General features: G+C 45.6%; 1 pseudogene; it reads right to left on the bottom strand.

The window, feature by feature from the left end:
* Positions 1–459: 459 nt before the first annotated feature.
* LOC524817 (TATA-box binding protein associated factor 5 like pseudogene) lies at positions 460–2,786 on the bottom strand (annotated as a pseudogene).
* Between the last annotated feature and the right edge of the window lie 4,292 nt (positions 2,787–7,078).

Genomic DNA, 7,078 nt, shown 5'->3' with positions numbered 1-7,078 from the left:
CTTCTAAGTATTTTCATTTCTTTACCACAATCTGTCCTTTCAAGAGAGAGAATTGCTAATAGAAGTGCAGACACGAAAAGAATCTTTCTTTCCCACCCCTGCTGCAAGAGCCCAACTTTCTCAATCAAACCCACCCACCCCCTTCCTGAAACATGTCATCCGGAGTGATCTGTCACCCAGAAATTTTCCCTTTCTCCCAATACACTATGCAACCAAGTTCTGTGACTTCCCTGAACCTCTAAATTCCAAGTGTCACAGCCAGTGCCAGGAGTAAAACCTGAAAGATGAGAGCAGCAAAGGCCCCCTCTGCCAGTGCTAGGTTTCTTCTCAAGAATAATTATAACAGTAATCATTAAAAAAAGCCCTGTTCTCTCTAATCAGGGAAAAGGAAAGGCATTTGCCAGGATGACCCTGCTCCCTTCCCACATCCCACCCCTGCATTCCTACCGGGATGGAGTCCCTTCCACCCAGTAACCCTGCAGCACTGCTCCTGGCAAGGGCATCTGGCAAACATCCTCCAGACAAGTGCAGCCCTGGCAAGGCGAGGACACCTTGGTGCCAAAGACAGGAAGGGGCCGCTGGAGGACACAGCGGCATCTCCGGGATTTCTGATCTCCCGTTTGTTCCCCGTTACCACCCTGCCTCCCCCTGTCCTTCCACACCTGGGGGCTGAATGGAGGGTGGTGGCCTTGGGACATCTGTGGGGCAAGGGGGGACAAGGGGAGTCTTACAGTCAGTGATTCCATCTGTCTGTCCAAGACTTGCTGTCTGGAACCCTTCGCACTGCCCAGTCCGTTACCTCAAAGGTACAAATCAGTGTTCCTGATTTTCTTCTCTGATTCCGGTCACCAGCAGGCGGCTGCCAGCCATGAACTGCACATTCAGCACAGTGCTCATCTGGCCGGTGTAGACGCCCAGGAGCTCACTGGACGAGCCATCGGCGGGCGTGCTGTTGTGCTTGCTCTTGATGTCCCAGATACGCACAGAGTTATCCATGGATGCTGACGCGATCACGCTGCTGTCCAGGCTGAAGGTGACGCTGGTGATGTCATCCGTGTGGCCATGTAGGTCTTTGTAGAGGGTCCCAGATGCCAGGTCCCACAGCTTCAGCAGCTGGTCCTCGCCCGCCGACACCAGGTACTGACCGTTGGGGGAAAAGGCCAGACAGCGCACGGGGCCGCAGTGGCCTGTGAAGAGTCTCACCGAGTTCCCCTGCTGGGCACTCCAAAGCCGCACCGTCTTGTCTGTCGAGCCCGTGGCTAAATAGTTTGAATTGGGGTGGAACTTGACACAGTCCACACCCGCCAAGTGCCCAGCGTAGATTCGCAGTGGGTATGTCCGATCAAACGACCACAGCCGCGCCGTGTGGTCGTAGGATGCGCTGGCAAAGAACAGGCTGTGCGGGCTGATGTCCAGGTCCCACACAGGGTAGGCGTGGCCCTGGTACAGCACGGTGTTAGTGAAGCTCTCCAGGTCCCAGTACCTGATGGACGTGTCTTCAGAGCAGGAGAGCAGCGCCGAGCTGTCCGGGAGGAACCTGGTGCTGTATACTGGCCCACAGTGTCCCAGGAGAACCTTCCTCTCCGTGGCTGTCCTGTCCTCCTCGTCGACCTCGAGGGTATCATTAATCAAGTGGATGTGGGACACGTCTATTTGATGGGGCTTGGATTTAAACTTGGAAGTCAGACTCCACAGTTTTATACTGGAGTTGTTAAGGCCCGTGGCGAGCAGCTTGTTGTCCGGGGAGGCCTCCGCCGTGTTCAGCAGCTGCTCAGTGTTGTAGAAGGCGTAGGAGTAGATGGTGATGAGGGAAGGGGGGCCATCCTGGACGCTCTTGATGGTCTCCTGAAGGAAGTCCAGATCCTCCTCTTTCTGCAGGATGTACATGGGCAGGTCGGTGGGCTCCAGGCCGCTGCCCTGGCCTCTGGAGGAGCCACCCTCGCCACTGGAGCAGCTGCCCTCGCCGCTGGAGCAGCCACCGCTGGCATAGAGCTGGTAGTCCACCCTCTCGGTGGGCTGCACATCCAGGTGGATGTGCCAGGTAAGGACTCTGCACAGCGCGGTGTTGTTGTCACTCTGGAGGTAGCAGAGAAGGTAGTTGTAGCAGTCTTCTGGCAGACGAACCACGTACTTGTTGTCCAGGAAGGCCCGCAGCCGGAAGTTAGACAGGATGTCTTGGATGGTCTGGGTGGTCTGGAGCTGCTCTATGACGTCCTTCTGGCTGGCGTTCTGGAGAAACATTCCATGAAAGTGGCTGTAAAAGCTTTCCGCTGTGCTCTTTGGACTGTTCTGGACCAGGTCGAGATGGAGGTAGACAAAGAGAGGGTAGAGGAGAGGCATCAGTTCGTGGCTATGCTGGGAGTCAGAGTCCATGAGAAAATCCCGCAGCCGTCCGAACTGTACTTCATATTGCTGGGGGTCTGCCTGGCAAGGGGCTGCAGACACTGTGTTGGCACAACCAGATTCTGACTGGACTGCGAGGCTGGTAGCCATATCCTGGACGCTCTGTGACAGTCGCAGGCCTTGCTTCGGTGGGCCATCTGCGCCCCTGTACTGCCGGCTTTTGAGGTAGCAGGACACGGCGGTCTGCATCTCCTCGGTGCGAAACTCCTCCATGACTGAAGATCCCAGGCGGCTTCCGCTTCCTGTGCCCGCCACTGCCGCCGGGATTGCTCCACAACCACTTCCGTCTCTCCAGGAAGGCTCGGCCACCCCCTCCCCCCTACCACCCCATGCTGCCCCTCCCTCTCCCCCACCCCACGCCGTCCCTCCCTACCCATCCCTCTCCTCCCCCACCCCCTTCCCCCACACCCCCATCCCCCGGTGGTGGCTCTGGGCAGCCGCCCCCTGACTAATGCAAAGAGCCGTCGCGGGCTGGGCCAGGCCACTGGGGCCCAAAAGTCTGTTGTTGTTTTTATATATAATTTATGTATTTATTTCAATTTGGGGATAATTACTTTACAATATTGTGCTGGTTTTTGCCATACATCGACATGAATCAGTGACAGGTACACATGTGTCCCACCATCCTGAACCGCACCCCCCCCGCCCCACCTCCCTTCCCACCCTTTTCCTCCGGGTTGTTCCAGAGCATCAGTTTTGAGTGCCCTGCTTCATGCACCGAACTTGCCCTGGTCATCTGTTTTACATATGGTAATATAGATGTTTCAGTGCTATTCTCTCAAATCATCCCACCCTCACCTTCTCCAACAGAGTCCAAAAATCTGTTCTTTAAGTCTCTTGCTGCCCTGCATATAGGATCGTCATAACCATCTTTCTAAATTCCATATATATACGTTAATATGCAGTATTTGTGTTTCTCCTTCTGACTTACTTCACTCTGTACAATAGGCTCCAGTTTGATCCACCTCATTAGAATCGATTCAAATGTGTTCATTTTTTTTTAATGTGTTCATTTTTTTTTAATGTGTTCATTTTTATAGCTGAGTAATATTCCATTGTGTACATGTACCATGATTTCCTTATCCATTCCTCTGCTGAAGGACATCTAGGGTGCTTCCATGTCCTAGCTGTTATAAATGTTCATTGCAAAAGTCGGTTTTTTAAGTCTGTGTCTCCTTTGCTGCCCTGTGCTGCTTAACTTCTTAACTTCTAAATCTCATGGGGCTTTCTCTGGTGGCCAACCCCAGCCTACTAAGATCATGGCATCTGGTCTCATCACTTCATGGGAAATAGATGGGGAAACAGTGGAAACAGTGTCAGACTTCATCTTTTGGGGCTCCAAAATCACTGCAGATGGTGACTGCAGCCATGAAATTAAAAGACGCTTACTCCTTGGAAGGAAAGTTATGACCAACCTAGATAGCATATTCAAAAGCAGAGACATTACTTTGCCAACAAAGGTCTGTCTAGTCAAGGCTATGGTTTTTCCAGTAGTCGTGTATGGATGTGAGAGTTGGACTGTGAAGAAAGCTGAGCGCTGAAGAATTGACGCTTTTGAACTGTGGTGTTGGAGAAGACTCTTGAGAGTCCCTTGGACTGCAAGGAGATCCAACCAGTCCATTCTAAAGGAGATCAGTCCTGGGTGTTCTTTGGAAGGAATGATGCTAAAGCTAAAACTCCAGTACTTTGCCCACCTCATGCAAAGAGTTGACTCATTGGAAAAAGAGTCTGATGCTGGGAGGGATTGGGGGCAGGAGGAGAAGGGGACGACAGAGGATGAGATGGCCGGATGGCATCACTGACTCCATGGACGTGAGTCTGAGTGAACTCCGGGAGTTGGTGATGGACAGGGAGGCCTGGCGTGCTGCGATTCATGGGGTGGCAAAGAGTCGGACATGACTGAGCGACTGAACTGAACTGAACTGAACTGAAAAATCTGTTTGAAAGACTAAGTAAACTGGAGATTGGCAGGTTAACAAATCAAAAGAAAATGACATAATCCTTTTTTAATAGAGAAGGCATTTGATAAATGAAACATATATTCACAATTTTAAATGAACTATTAATAAAATAGGAATTGATTAATTTACTTTCTTACCATGATGGAATTTAACAGAAAAGTCACTATTACGATTTATGGGAAAATGGTAGAAGCTTTTCCCATTAAAATCTGGACAAAGGATAGTTTTTATTACCGTTGTTGTTATTATTTTAAAATTTTTAGCCAAAACAATTAGACTAGAGAAATCAAAAGGTATAAAAATTGGGAAAGATGAGGTAAAGTTATTATTTCTCATGGATAAAATTATATGTATAATTTTATATATTTATTGTATATATAATGATATAAATTATTGCTAGAAAACCCAACAGCATGAACTAAAAAACTGTTACAAATGATCTGGAATTTTAGTACATTTCTGGTGGTAAAATCAAATATAGACAGCAGTAGTTTTCATATAAATAAACAACAGCCAATTACAAGACCAACTGAAGACCCTACCTGGGCAGTTGTAATGTGAATTATATATTCTGCAAAGGTGAAGATATCTCTTATCTTACCATTTATAGAAAAGGTTTGCTGACTCCTATTCTAGATCACAAGAAAGAACTAGAAAGCAGAATACCTGATAAAATACTAAACAGTCTTTGCCCTCATGGAGCATATATACCAATGGATTTTAGAAAATGAGAGCTACCTATTAGACAAAAAAAATCTAAAATCCTAGGGGACTTCCCTGGTGGTCCAGTGGTTAAGATTCCAGGCTTTCACTGCAGGGAGTGTGGGTTCAATCCTTGGTGGGGGAACTAAGATCCTACGTGCTATACATAGCTACCAGGAAAATACATATATATATATGTATATATTTTAAAAATCTAAAATCCTAAATACCTTTACCAAGTCTATGAAACCTAAAACAAAATTACTTTATTAAAGGTATTCTAAGTACTTACCGCTTTGCAGAGAAAGAGTAGCTGATCAATATTCTAGTTCCTTTCAGTCCTTAAGGAAATGCTACCTCTCCATGCCTCTGGTGTCCTTTCCTCCATGAAACAAAATCAAGGCACTTAAAATGTGCATGATGAAAAAAAATGTATGATGTTTATAGTAATATAATTTAAATAATTCCTCCATTTTGATCTCAACAAATTGGATTTAATCTGTGAGCAATGTTACTCAGTCTTAGTACCATTGGCATGCCGGACCAAATCTTTTTCTCTTGTGGGGCCTGTCCTGTGCATTATAGGATATTTAGCAGCATCCCCAGCCTCGACCCACTCGGTACTGGTAGTGCCATCCGGTGAAGACATACAGAAATCTCTGCAGAAATTGTCAGACATCCTCTGGACAACAAAATCCCAATGAAATTCAGCCTCTCATGTTTTCTTATTACTTTGTTATCTTCATGGTTTTTTCAAAGACCCAATCATAGCCTTTGGTAGTAAGTACCACCAGGAAAATAATTTGACTTCTTAAGTATAGTTTGAAAGATTGCCCAGAAAAAAAAACTTTTTCACTAGTATTTTCAAACTACATCATTTTGTAGAAGTAATCAAAGACAAGATTATAGCTTTGACTGACAAATACAAGCTAAGTAAATTGTTTTATTAATACTGATGTTGTCAACCTAAAGAAAATTCTTTGTTTGAGAGCGTCATCCTAAAGTTATTTTCTGTTAAAGTAACTGTAGTGGAAAATTATTTCCAGAGTTGGTGGCGTAAGGACCTCTGAAAAATCACTCTTGCATAAAAGGCTTGAACAACACTGTAAACCAACTAGATCTATCATACATCTATAGAACATTCTACCCAACAAGAGCAAAATACACATTCATGTCAAGTGCACATGGAACATTTAAGATAGGCCATACACTGGACTGCAAAAACACATTTCCACACATGTAAAAGAATTGGAAGTCATACAAATCAACCACAATGAAAAAAAATTAGAAATAAATAACAGAAGAAGATTTAGGAGATTCACAAATATGTGGAAATTAAACACATTGTTAGTGTTTAATTAGTATTATTTAGTGTACTCCTCGGAGAAGGCAATGGCACCCCACTCCAGTACTCTTGCCTGGAAAATCCCATGGATGGAGGAGCCTGGTAGGCTGTAGTCCATGGGGTTGCTAAGAGTCGGACATGACTGAGCGACTTCCCTTTCACTTTTCACTTGCATGCATTAGAGAAGGAAATGGCAACCCACTCCAGTGTTCTTGCCTGGAGAATCCCAGGGACGGGGAAGCCTGGTGGGCTGCCATCTATGGGATCACACAGAGTCGGACATGACTGAAGTGACTTAGCAGCAGCAGCAGCAGTGTACTCCTAAATAACCAATAATCAAATAAAAAAACCATAATGGAAATTAGAAAATAAATGAAAATACAACATATCAAAATGTATGAGATGTAGCTAAAGTAGTACTCAAGAGGAAAGGAAAGAAGATCTCAATTACCTAATATTCAATCTTAGGAAATTAGCAAAGGAATAGCAAACTAAACCCAAAGCAAGCAGAAGGAAGGAAATAATGAAGATTAGAGCAGGAATAAACGAAACAAAATAGAAAAACAGTAAAGAAAATTGAAACCAAATGTAGATTATTGGCAAAGATCAACAAAAACTGACAAACTTTTAGCTATACTGACTGAGAAAAGAACACTCAACTAAAATC

Source organism: Bos taurus, chromosome X (assembly GCF_002263795.3).
Source record: "Bos taurus isolate L1 Dominette 01449 registration number 42190680 breed Hereford chromosome X, ARS-UCD2.0, whole genome shotgun sequence".
NCBI lineage: Eukaryota > Metazoa > Chordata > Mammalia > Artiodactyla > Bovidae > Bos > Bos taurus.
The sequence above is the reverse complement of the archived record's forward strand: the minus strand, read 5'-3'. Positions and strand labels throughout refer to the sequence as shown.